Consider the following 13,564-nt stretch of genomic DNA (forward strand, 5'->3'; position numbering starts at 1 on the left):
TCAGAATTAAGATGAAATGCTTGAATTTCGCTCGTGAATCATGATTACAACCAATAATAAGCCAACATATTTTTTTGTGGTATCGCAAATCAATTATATGATTTATATTTAAAAATTGATGTTTTCGCGAGGATCCATTTCGACAGCTATCTACACATCATTATGTTCATGCGAAATTGTAATGAAACGTGCTCAGCCAAGCGTTTCATCGATATACAATTTCAGTAAATCATCTCTCTCGGATCACTGGAGTGCTTGTCACGTGCTGTAAATATTGGAACTTTGGTTTTGGTTGCAATGAAACTGTTCACAGCTCACGAGAATTTAACAGTTGCAGAGGTTGGGGTTGCCATCATTATCCAAAGTGCATTGTTTGCTCGCTCCAACATTTGCGCAGAACCTCGTTTATCCGCTATTCAGTTTCAGGATCCCCGCAATGAGTTTCCGCTAAATCAAGGAAATATTTATCGATATCGTGACATTTTTATGTTTTTTTTTTTTTTTTGTCAATCCCATTTCTCGTTTTGTTCATTTTATACATTTTCTGGAGGCTTAGTACTTCCATTTTTACGCTGTTGTTTCCCCGGTCTACGCTACGCGTATAATTGAGGCGGGGTTTAAAACGTGACGGATAAAGGAAAATAAAAAACGTGGGGGTCGCCTGGGAGCTTAAGCTCTTTTAAACAGAAAGCCGATAACATCGATGGAAAGCCGTTAACGGATAACGCCTCTATTTAACCAGACTGAAAAAGAATCTGAGAGTGCTAAAGAGATGGTGTGAAAGAAAACCGTGCTGAAAAACGACCGGATCATTAAAGAAATCCGGTACAATTCGGCTGATGGAATTTTCAACGAGACGTTCCTGTTTTTTTTTTTTCTCTTGACATTTTTCATTTCTGTTAAATATCTGCAAGTTGACGCAGCAACCAACATGATCTCGGGATCTTTCGAGACTTGGTTACGCAAAGCCGCTTATTTCTGAACCCAAAAGCCTGTCAAAGGTCGTCTCAACGTCTTCGGAACTGTACACAAGTCGTACTCAAAGACAGCCTTCATGCAGCGAATAAATTGAGCGGATTCCGAAAAACCGTGAGCACACCATTGACGCTATTCAATCCATCCACTTCTTGCACCCTGATCTTACTCGTTCCCCCCACCGCGTTAGGCTTGCTATAAGCTCGAATGAGGTAGGTTACATTCATCCGAATAATTCCTTGACACGTTTCAGCTTTGTATATTCAGTGCAGAAAGCTGTAGAGGAGGGCTGTTACCGACTGTTACCGACTATGAATTAATTAAACGAAAGTTAAGTCGCAATTAAATATGTTCATCATTCAATCCCGAGTTTCAGTTAACTAATTGGAAACATGATTGAATACTTACTTTTCAGTAACCTGATCATTTACTTTATGGAGAGGAGTATTTGACATTGTGGAATGCCTGTTGGAGACTGTGCTTGGAGACGCGAATCAGTCCATGGATTTTATGCAAATCTTATAATGGTAGTTTTCTCGTTTGGTTATGTAATTAACCGTTGAAAACTTGGAAGTTTGTTCCACTTCTGCCTAAAACTCGAAAGGCAACCGAAGTCTTACATCAGTAAACAGTTGAAGTATATACCGGGCTTTAGAGGACTTAGGAGGGTGATAAATTTATCAACATTTCTGCGTTTTGTGTACCCGTCAAGGAAATGTTCGTAATCTGAAGCGGCTCAGGTTTCTTGTATTTCACCGGATCCTGTGGGTCTGAACGAGTCTGACTCTCATACGCGATAATAATATACACCGGGACTAAATACACCGGGATTGCCTTTGTCTCCATAACTTACACCTCCGGAATGTTGAGGCGTATTTGCCAGGTTATAATTAACCCCTGAGGTGGTACGTTCCACGTTAAAGCAACTGCCACCCTTTCCGTGCAATCAAATGCTTTAAAAATGAAAGAAGTCTCCAATCCGCAAGAGAGAACCTCGAAGAAAACCCGGACGACCCGGAACTGGCAATTAACCCGGTATGCTTTAATTGACGTCATAATCATAATATACATTACGATGAAGAGAGTTATTTGAATGTCAATAACTGCACCAATTTCGTTGGTTTTAATATTTGCCAGCAGTACGTCTTTCAAATTTCTTCATCGCAATGTCAATATTAATGCATTACTTTGAAGTCGATTCAATGTCAGTTCATAATTTCGATATTACAGAGTGAAATGATTCCAGTAAATGGTCAAAGTCCGTATCTACGTTAATGCAGTACGGACGTGGCATCGGGAATTCGACTTTACTCCTGCGAGAATTTTGTTTTCTGTGCATGATATACACTCCGGCCCACAGTGATCCCCCGTGGCGAGTGTTCAACGAATTTTTACCCTACGGCGAACTTGGGAATAACTTCTCGTATAGAACGTGGTATTCGAGCACGATACTCAATAAGATCCCGCAAGCCTTAGCAGAGAAATTGATCGAGTGCTAACCCCAAAGAATTCGCTCCTAAGGTTCCCCAGGTGTCAGCATTCCGAGAATGAGAAAAAAAAATAGGAAAGAGAACGAGGCGGTGGAATAGGGGCAGGAGGATGGTGAGGCGGCGGTTTCGACCGAAGGTCGAAAGGTCGTCCAGCAGAGAGCTCCTCCCTTTCTCCCTCTCGACACAGGCATGTATATAACAGTTATGACTATACGATATGTATGTGTGTAATATAGACCCATCCATCTACACATTCTCAACTTTTGCAACTAAATCTTTCACCTCTCGATTCCGTCGAAGAAATTCTTTAATCCCACGGGATAATCTTTAAGTAACCACTGAGCTGTTTTGTGGAAGAAGAATCTTTTGCTTTTATATTTTTACTAATTGAACCTTGCATTTTAATTTTTTTTTTTTTTTCAGCTAACAAGCCACAAAATTTGACTGCCATAGTTGGCGTTAATCATGGTGGCTGATTTTTACGACGGATACCATTCATCACTGACTGAAATCTCAAAAAGCCGTCCAGAAACTTGACTGATATTAATTTTTCCAAATCCTTCTTCAATTTACAATTTTTTTCTTTCGATATTTGGAAGGACCACAAATTCGCAGTTCAGAACGCCAGATATTCAACGGGAATCACCAAAGTATTTCCGAACTGCAGTAGTATATAAATTGAATTATAAAACTATCTTCAAACGTCCTCCAGATATCCTCAGACAGCTTAAGGATTCGATTGTACTGCCGAGTAAGATGGATATCCCGATTCTAGGTCATTAAAAAAGCAGCACAGACAGTTTTCAATCTAACATAACCTGCTTTCATAGAAAAACCCGGTCCAAGGTATCGTAATGCACATCCCCATCCGTATTGTTTGTTACAGTGCATTACACATCAATTGCAAATCGGGAGTTGGTAGATGATCGGAACTAGGGACAACTTTGTCATTCAAACCAGAAGCTGTTAATTCCCGTATCCATTTACCGTGATTTTCGACTACCGTACCCAACCACAAATGCAAGCTTGCCATCGGCACATAAACCACGGCTCGGAACTCCGTCGTGTACTCCGATTTGTACAACGAGACATGCAGTTAGTATTTGAACAAGGGAATTGCTCCGCCACTTGGTATCTCTCTCTCCCTCTCTCTCTCTCTCTCTCTCTCGCCCGTTCTCGTTCCCTCTCACCATTAAACGATGCAGTCTCAATGTCTCTGTTACTACATCTCCACGTGTGGCTTGTGCGAATTAATGTTACCGAAGGTGACATCATTCCTGGCTAAATCCCATCTCTGAAATTGAGTTGATACTGTGCTGTTTGATATTCCAAAACCATTTATGATAACAGGCTTAGGCATCGGTATCATCCCCGCTTCTATATCCTTCGTCCCGCCGGGAATTGGGAAGATTTTATCATTTTCGAGCCGCAGCTCAATCTCCTCGAGAGAAGAGAGTACCCAACGCCCATTTTAACACCACATACAGATACTTCGATACATGAAACAATTTCATACTTGTGTCTATTTTATATTTATAATAGTCAGGACGACTCCTTCTCCTTCAATAATAGACTGGGTTGCTGTACCAACCACTATTCTTATGAAAACAGTCAAGCTTCAGACTTGAAATGGAGTGCACGTACTTCAACGCATTTTTCAAAGAACATCGTAAAACACTATTTTCTGTGTTTCACTGCATTTTACCTCTTTAATTGACGAACCACTGTATCCAAAGTAATATAAAATCGTTGCGATACAGTACTTTTCCACCTAACTTTTCACACTATCATTACTTATATTTTATTTTCACTTCATTTTATACATCTTTGTTGCAGTGTAGCATGCATCTCCCACTACGGTTATTACTTATAATACCAGAACACTGTAAGTACGTAATCAGTTAATCAATCGCTCTTCCCGCAAGTTACCAATCAAATGTTATCGTACAGTTTGTTTCGGGTGATAATGATCGTCGAATGGTTCGAACCGTCATACTTAGAACGTGGCGCTTTGACTCGGAGGTTATTTGGCACGGGCACGTTCATGACTCTATTGCCATTAGCTGAAAATTGGTGAAAGGGTGGCAACGCGACGTTCTCTCGCTCTCTGTAAGCACTTTCTTCGCAATCGCTACCACGGGTGAAAAGTGACGAGGCAAAGAGCACGAGTCCGGAACCTGCGGTTGCGTGATAGATATCACCGGCGATTACAGTACCTGCAAAGTAAATGTCTCGAAACGGAGAGAAACAAGCCATTAAGGTTCTGCCCGTGAGTGGGTCACCCCATCAACTCCCAAAGGTTAGCGAATAAAATGGAGCCAGAAGGTGCGGGCATTATGGGAACCGTTAGGTGAATCGCACCCCGACTATTTCGAGAAGAGACAAGTTTGAGGTAAAGGGGCTCGAACCCCATTAACAGAGAGGACTGCCACCTTTTCATTGCTCGCTCACCTCAGAACCGAGATCGGAGAGCAGCACTTGCGTTCAGGCTTCGCCCTTATCATACCAATCTTGGAACCTTCGTCAAGGGCTCTCGCGATGGCCTTTCTTCGCTCCTCAAGAAATGGCCGATATCGCCTCCCTTTTCATCAGCGCTTTCAAAACCTCCGTCATAATTATTCGACGGCCGTCTTTTCTGCGGTCAAATTATTTCCGAGTGCAGATAATAACGTCTTCAACTCCATGAACGCAACGACTCACGAACCATTCGTATATTGAATGGTCTCACCTTTTTCCAACCCAATTCCGTAGCTTCAATGGTAGGAAAATTACTCTGCCTATTATACATCAATAAATTGTCTGAAAATTCAAGCATTGGCAAACGCACCTTTTCGATTTAGGTACGGCTTACCAAAGCTTCTTCTCGATGTTGAAAAAAAAAAAACTTGATCGGTAAACCTCAATTTTGTTTGTACTTCAGGTGCAATATTATCGTACTTATTATTGTCCACTTTTCAATACAATATGGATCTGTAGTCCGAGTAACAGGACAATTGTTGCAATCACCCCGAAGATGAAAGCTTGAGTTTTCACTATACCGCGACCTTTTGAGTAGAGAATCGTCTCTGACCAGTTTCAGATATATATGTGTGTGATTGATATCTCGAGAGCAAATGAACCGTTTTTCAAGATTTTGGTCTCCCTGAATGCGACTTTTCTAACTTAGTATTGATCGCACCTCGTACGATATCGGCAGGTCTGTTTCTCAGTTATTTGCAAAAATATAATGAATTTTTTATTTCATTTCATCCATTCATTCAGCTTCATTCAATTAATCAAACTTTGAAAAAAATTGACCAGCTGTCGTAGAGTGTTACGTGAAAATAAATTCTATAGCCTGCATTCGTATCTAGGCAAATAACAGAAATAGTGGGCTCTCTTGGACTGATCCTTTCCAGACAATCGATTCTTCTTGCTAGTTTCCAACAGTAGCGGTGTGTATTTAGCCGTGTAAATGCCCAAGTTATAGGTTTTTTTTTGTTTTCTAAATTGAACTTGCCGATTCGAATGCAAACATCAGCAGTTTCAATTGTAACAAGTACTTGCAAATACTAGACCAAGATTATCTTTCTGTTTATGGTCTGATTACTGAACTGGATTTCGAACCAGATAGAAGACGGGAGAGTGGATATTGCTTAAAACAAATAGGGTTGATATTAGTGACAACTACGTAACGATGCATATTTGGCAAAAGTGCTTTATTTTCTAATTCAGAATAGTCTCCAACTCATAACGCAATAAAAGTTTGCATGCTTTGCCAATCCAACTCTTTCGGAATCATTTGTTGTTAGTAGTGAATTATTTTTAAGTTATTCGCCATATTATTGCTATTAACTTCAACATCACTGAATTAAAATATTATTTCAAGCCTAGGATTGACAATACATTACAATAGAATACTGAACATACGATGGAACGACTTCAGGATGCGAAAAACTCCAAATAGACATTTCACTATTCACATGAGTAAGAGCATCTATCCAACTACACAACAAAAAATGTATTGAATTTATATTATCAAGTGAAACTATGAAATAAAGAAACATTTTTATCGTCATATTTTGTAAATTCAACAAATCCATTCTCTGTGTATACGAAAGTGTATCGGACAGAAAAGAATCTGTGTTTGAGTTATGGCGTTTATCGTACCACCCGCGAGAATATTTACGAGTGAAAATTATTAGCCCCCTTGAAGCCCGGATGTTCCCAATTTTTCATCATTTTGTTTAATCTCACGTCCATTTCTACCGCTTTGACAAATTTACGAATGTTCCGTACGATGATCACTCACGCCGAACGCGTGAGATAAAACCTCTAACGAATGCTCAAAATGCGCGGATAAATCTTCATCCATACATAAGTAATGAGGAGTTGCCGGCGCTGCCTCTGCTGCTTCTGCTGTTTCTGCCACCGCTTGAAAACAACGGGGGCAAACTGATAAATCCATCACTTTCACCCATCGCAAACAGAGCATGAAAAGATTGATCGATCACTCCACGGTCGGACTCGACCAAAAAACGGGCTACCCTCTAATTCCTATCCCAAAATGGCAGATAGGTCCTTCGCTCTGAGATCGTAGACTCGGAACTCAGCTTGAGCTTTCAAATCTTCTGATTTGCAAGTCCATAAAAAGCGATCGCTTAAGTCTGAATCCGTCGAAAGCTGCAAACCGTTGAAGATATTGAACTTTGCTTGTTTCTTTTTTTTTTTTTTTTTTTTTTGTCAACGCTCTTCGCTAAAATCCAAACGACGATTCATTAAATTTCTTGTACCTGCTTCACCTGTAAGTCCGACCGTGTGTATTATCTTCTGAGACAATATCTCACAGATCGAACCTGACTCCGACTCGATTCTGATATTTCAAAGCAGCCGAAACCCACGCGGTTCAATGAAGACGCGTTATTTCTCGAGACATCGGAAAATTCTTTCGAAATAGCTTCTGTCAGCGTGTAAGTATGCGTAATCGAGTTTCGTCATGCTGTGTGCCTGTGGTTCAAAGTCGAATTGAATCGTGAAAATTGAAATAAAAAAGCATCCGGATGTTTCCCTTTTCCATTTCGTCTCTCCTCGTTCCATTCCGTTCACTCGCTTCTGGCTTGATAAATCGAATGTTTTAGAATTTTCAGCGCTTTCCAACTCCTCCGGGAACCGAGTCACGTATGTGATATAGACACATATAGGTACACAGATCGTGCACAGAGGTTAATGGAAGCGATCCCGTCCCCCACCCCCAACCCCGGCAAAAGTATCCTCGGGAAGGGCTGAGTCTGAACCCCCAAACTGCAGCGCCAACTTCGAGGTTTAAGTCTTTCGATCACTTTGCACTATTGATGAAGCTGGCAAGTGCGAGCTGCTCCGACTACCCGATGGCTCGGCCTTTTCCACCGATCGCACAGTATAGGTTGAAGTGTTCCGACCGTGGGAAATGATTATCGGAGCTCCCCTCCTCCCTCGTACCCGAGCGTTAGACCAAACCTGCCCAGTTTCCTAACCACCGACTCGTTTCGAGTCCACAAGGATGAAGGACTCGCGGCTCGGCGATATCGATTCGACGTAATTTATATACCACAATTTTACCTCAATGCGATGGATAATTACGCCACGGAGAGACGAATTGTTGAAAAAAATCCTATGATTGCTGGCATTTTAGCGATGTATAAGCATTTTTCGCAATATTTCTTACGGTCGTAGGAAGAGCTTGTATTTTAATAACGTTTACGCCACTGGTAGACACTGTCTTTGTGTGGCCAGTTCTATTTGAGGAAGAGGATGAAAACTTGAAGTATAATTAGTTGTGTTGGTTGAAACTTGACAGAATTTTTTACAATGAAATTCCGGAGTCACGCTTATTTTTACCAAGTTCTTTATCTCTGATAACCAGTTTATATTAACCTGAATCTTGGTTAGAGTTTGAAAAGCAAGACAAGTAGAGTCAACGGTTTAAGGAATTGTCGTAGACTGAGTTGTTGGTGGGTATTTCGAAGGAAGTTTTAAAAAGAGAGTGGAGGAGTGTAAGAGTTTGGTCGTTTGTATTGATTGATGGATTTTAAAGATTGGTCGGAAAACGTGTACCGGAAACGCTTTACGGGAGGAGGAGTATTGGTACATAAGGCTTCTTGGAAAGGTCATATGGATAGGAACAAAGAAAGGAGGAATGCTGGAAAGTCCCACAGAGGGGGTTGTAAGAATGAAGCCTGGGAAAATTGCGTTTTTTTGATAGCACGTTTGGTTGCCAAATGTGTCAGTCGAAAGCAGAGAAAAAGGTTCATCTTTTATGGCTGTTTTGTCCCATGGTTTCTTGGCCGATGTGAATTGTTCCCGGTGTCATTACAAACCGGATGTCTTGCTATTGAAACCACCAAATCGAACCTAAGAATCTATAAGTACTGCATCTCGAATAGTAATAGTGTTGCAAGAAGGATTAAATTGATCTAGAACCACGTGACATGACGCGCAACAAATACTACGATCTACTAGATGACTGGAGCAACAAGGTTTATACGGGCGTCGAAGACTGTAAATCCACGAATAGTAAAAATGAGAATAGTAAACGGAGATATCCATTTTATTTAGTAATACTAAAGAAATAGAAATAATGAACTAACGAGTAAATATTTTTTTGCCACAAAATACTGGAAAAATTGTCATACTGAACCGAAGTGTAGGGTAGATGTGATATACCTTGGACTAACTGTATCGAAATATAATAAAAGTCGAGAACTTGTATCGCGTATATTACCAGTGAGAATAGTGAATTCGTCGCCGAAAATTCACGAGTAGATCCGACCGCAAGTTTGTAATTCATCGTCAGTTTAAATTCCATGCCGTCTCATCCTTTTAAGAGATTTGAGTTTCGCGGGGTTCACATTTTCTCACTAGGGCTGAAAATTGTCGTCACGTGGTTTACATATAAGCAATGGCGATGACACGATAGGCATGTAGTTGGAATGCGTCCAGACTTCCAAGTGTATAATTAAGAATAAGATAGGTTAGGTTAAAGCTAATTTGAGGTTAGAATACGCAAAGAGGTGTGAAGTGAGAATGTAACTCTGCCCATAATGCGTTATGAATATAATATTTGTCGTATAATACTCATATATGTAAGTGATGTTGGTAAGATGGAGGAATTCAGTGAACTACGACTAGCAGGCGCCTAAAATCTATCTTTAATTATTGCTGTACAATTTTTCCTCGAGTTACCGGTAAAACTTCCAACAATAATAAGACCACTTTTCCAGGGCACAATTTTACCATAGTGACTTGGAGTTACTGATGTTAATTGTAATGTGTTCATCATCGTCTTTGGGAAAAAGTGAAAACCTTGTAGGTTAGATGCCTATAAAAATCGTAACTCTATGAATCACTACACAACATAGAAACTTCTAATAAAATTCTAATATGTTCCCAGACTGTGAAAAATATAGTATAATCTGATCGTCATTTTAACAAATCTTGCAATACGATGTCTACCCACGGTGCGGCGTTTCGTTGTTTTCTTGCCTTTCATTTTGGTTCAACTGATATTTTTTTACAACACCGGCTTTGAAATTCGAATTTTTATGTACACGAAACGCGCGTGAGGTTCTTTATTTCAAAACAGTGTGGTAAAATAACGTTGGCCCAGGCGCACAACTAAAGTCCTCAATTCTGCACACTAGAACTTTCTTTTTGGCGTACGTAAACTATTTCGAATAACTTGATTTCACTTTCGTTGCTGCTGAAATAAAACTTTCCTTCGCAACAGATGTAGGAAAAAATAGCGGGTACCACACGTGCGAATGGGTGATGTCACCCTGTCACCCTAACATCCCGTCAAAATTAACTTGTGAACGGATTCTTGGAGAAATAATCGTTTGATACCCCAAGATAAGATGAAGCTGCGAAGAAAACAAGAAAAAATCATCAAGCCCCGACATTTCTTAGGATGAATATTTGGAGGTTGTACAGCACTTGGAAGGCTATTCGACTCTACGTTACATCACATACGATAACCACAACGAAACAACCGCAGTAATGTCTCTACAGGCATTGAACATTATTTGTTTACTTAGATGAATATTCCAACAACCGTTCGACATTTGTTTCCAATTCATAAACCCTTGAAACTGTTTGAAGCATGCAACGTCTGTACGTTCAACGACGATCTTGAAACGATTTACAATGAGACTAGTTCGTGTGATTGCTAGTAAATTGCAAATCGGCAGCAGTAGCTGCTACCGCTGTACGACAACGCAACAAAGGCTTCCAATTCGTCGTTGGGATGTTATGTACATACGTACATACCTTTCATACCCGCAGGTACTACTTATACTTGGAAATTAAACTGCAAAATCGATTTTCAGCTAACAATGCGACATCTGAACTGGAAATGGTATTCGTTGTGTAGAATCGTCGAGTGGGCATGGTATATACAATCATGTAATCAGGATTTTCATTGCCAAGGGAGGTCTGGAAAGGCGTGTTTTAAATTGGCTCCAGTTTGAACGACGATTTCTTTCAATTTTTTCCCCGTCTTCTTCTTCTTCTTCTTCTTCCTCTTTCCGCATTTGAAAATTCATTTTTCTCTTATCAACGATCGATTTTAATCAAATTTTCGTTCGAGTATTATTTGTAATTTTTAATTTTTTTTAATCATTTTTAATTCCTTTCTTATTCGCGAAAACAAATAATGGCAAATAATAAAAATGACATTCTCTGTTCAACACAGCAAAAAAACACAAAGCTGAAAACGATAAACTTTTACCGCAGGCGCATTCAAAATTGTGGATCGTTCGCGATTATTCGATAGACAATTTAAATGGCAGAGAAAAGGTGAGCTTAAGCCGTGCTTCCACAGAGCATTAGTCCGAGACTCGATCGATTTAAAATCCCTCTCTAACCACGCGGGCTTCCTTGAAACCACAACTCTGAAATAAAGGTAACTAATATACCATAACACAAAAGTCGTTAAATTTTTAAACACGCACCAAAACTGAGGTTAATTATTTTTACGCATTAATTATTCATGTAAATGATAAAAAGAAGATAAAAATTGAAAAAAAGACGCAACTATTGTTGGGTTCCATCCGCTTTGTTTTCTTCTCATCGTGGAAAACGGTTCGGGGTGTAGGATAATGAAATAACGAACAAAATAAAATTATAAAATACAAAGAGGATCAAATTTTTATTCTTTCATACCCTCTGTCTTCTCTTCTTGTTTTTTTTCCCCCTCTTTGTACAAACATGCTACGATACCGATCGATAAAACGAATAATGGGATTGCTTAATGACGTCCGTAGACTCCTGGCATCTCACTTTAAACTTTCAATCATCGTTCCATCTCTCTCTCTGTTCATTTATTTTCAGTGATATTATTATGATATTTTTTCACCGGATTCATTTCCAAATGTCTAACTGCTCAGTACTAAAAATAATGTTGATTCCTTTGTCCTCCGATATGGTACAATTTTTTACGCACCTACATAATTATGGGACATTAATTAGGTACTTGCACAACTTGATTCCAATACATCTTTCATTTACGAATTCATCAATATTGTCTAAATACATAGAGAGAAATCTTTAATTGTGATAGCTATACTATGAAGTCCATAACCATTTTAATTCTTTTACCGTAATCGGAATACATAAAGCTGAGCACAAAATGCAAATCAGTTTTGTAGCCGTATTCGGAAATCTAGTATACAGATATATTACCATTCTTTATTATTATTATTATAGTCACTCATACTATATCTGGTTATATTTTTTTGGCGATATAATTTAATACCGATGCCACAATAAATTAATATTGCAGCCGTATTGAGTTAAAAAAGTGTAGCTAACCGAACATACAAATTGAATATTGTAATGACAACTGTAATCACGAGAAATAATTATTTTTATTAATCACATTTTCTTGTATGATTCTAGTAATTCTTGTATTTTTCGACTAGGATCTTCTAGAAACTATAAATAATAAAATTTACCTCAAAGTATTATACTTTATTATAAGCCCACTTTCTAAAATGAGCATTCGATTTATTGCCGAATGAAGTTTACAAATTTGTCAACGTCGCGTATTACCGTCATCTGAATCATAAATTTTTCTCATCACACCGTCGAGCGCTGCCTCAATTTCTGTGCCTCGTTATTATATCGATCCCATTCTCGTAACGAGTTTTTACTAGAATTTCACTTTTCCTGAAACAATGATCCGCCTGTATCTGCATGTCGATCCACCCAAGTACGTCGGCCTTGTTTTTTATAGTCCGTATATTCGGGGTATTCACCCTTTCAAATTTCAATAATTTTTTGGTATAATTCTTATACCGACCCAATAAAAGTCTCGGAATTTTTTTCAGAGTTATTCAGTCACCGGTGAAATTTGAAAAAAATCGAAAAACCAATTCCGAAAACGTCATTTTTAAGACTTCAAAGAAATTCACACAGATTCTATTCTTTGAAATGTGCCTTTGAACAAATTTTTTACAACAGTTTTTCCTTGTCGTGATTGAAATTCTTTTTTTTATTTATTTTTTTTATCTATTGCCCGATCTAACTATATCGCGGAATTATAAAAATAATGTAATTCTATAATCTACTTAGATCGAAGCGTATGAAAAAAAAAAACTATTTCGACAAAGAAAAAGTAAAAACTTGCAAAAGGAAATAGTAAATATTGAGATCTCATTATCGTGTAGTGCTCAAAAATCAAATTTTGAATAATAGAATCGTTGTGAATTTTTGAAGATTTTTTATAAACTGCGTTTTCGTAATTAGTTTTGCGATTTTGTATAAATTTCACCAGTGGCTAAAGAAAATGTGAAAAAATTCCCGAGACCCTTTTGGTTCGGTGAGAACATGGTACTAAAAAATTATCACAATCGAAGGGGTTGAGATACATGGGCTGCTAATTTGACGTGGAATGCCCCATTTACATCCTCGGAAAAGATCCTCGGTGACGATAACGCGCAGCGTAAACGACCCTCCGTGAAAAGTTCGACTTCAAAAGAAGAAACCAAGCGCAAAGGACCTGAACTAGGTCCAAGCCGGCGGCGACTGCTGGTGCTGTTCCCTTCGAGCGTAAAATATCTCTGTGAAGAGTGCGTGCCTGGACT

The 13,564-nt window shown here is 39.0% G+C and overlaps 1 protein-coding gene across 5 annotated transcripts in view; it reads left to right on the forward strand.

Annotated features, from left to right (window-relative positions):
* Positions 1 to 13,564, forward strand: part of LOC124302331 (protein artichoke-like) — a 255,418-nt gene that overhangs the window by 184,555 nt on the left and 57,299 nt on the right. Inside the window, exon 3 of one of the 5 annotated variants that reach the window (XM_046758422.1) lies at positions 4,302 to 4,350. The exons of the other annotated variants lie outside the window; for them this stretch is intronic. The gene's annotated coding sequence lies outside the window, so the exon portion shown is untranslated. The remainder of the gene's footprint in view (positions 1 to 4,301; positions 4,351 to 13,564) is intronic. 5 annotated transcript variants of the gene reach the window in all.

The sequence above is a fragment of the Neodiprion virginianus genome, chromosome 4 (genome assembly GCF_021901495.1).
Source record: "Neodiprion virginianus isolate iyNeoVirg1 chromosome 4, iyNeoVirg1.1, whole genome shotgun sequence".
Taxonomy (NCBI): Eukaryota; Metazoa; Arthropoda; class Insecta; order Hymenoptera; family Diprionidae; genus Neodiprion; species Neodiprion virginianus.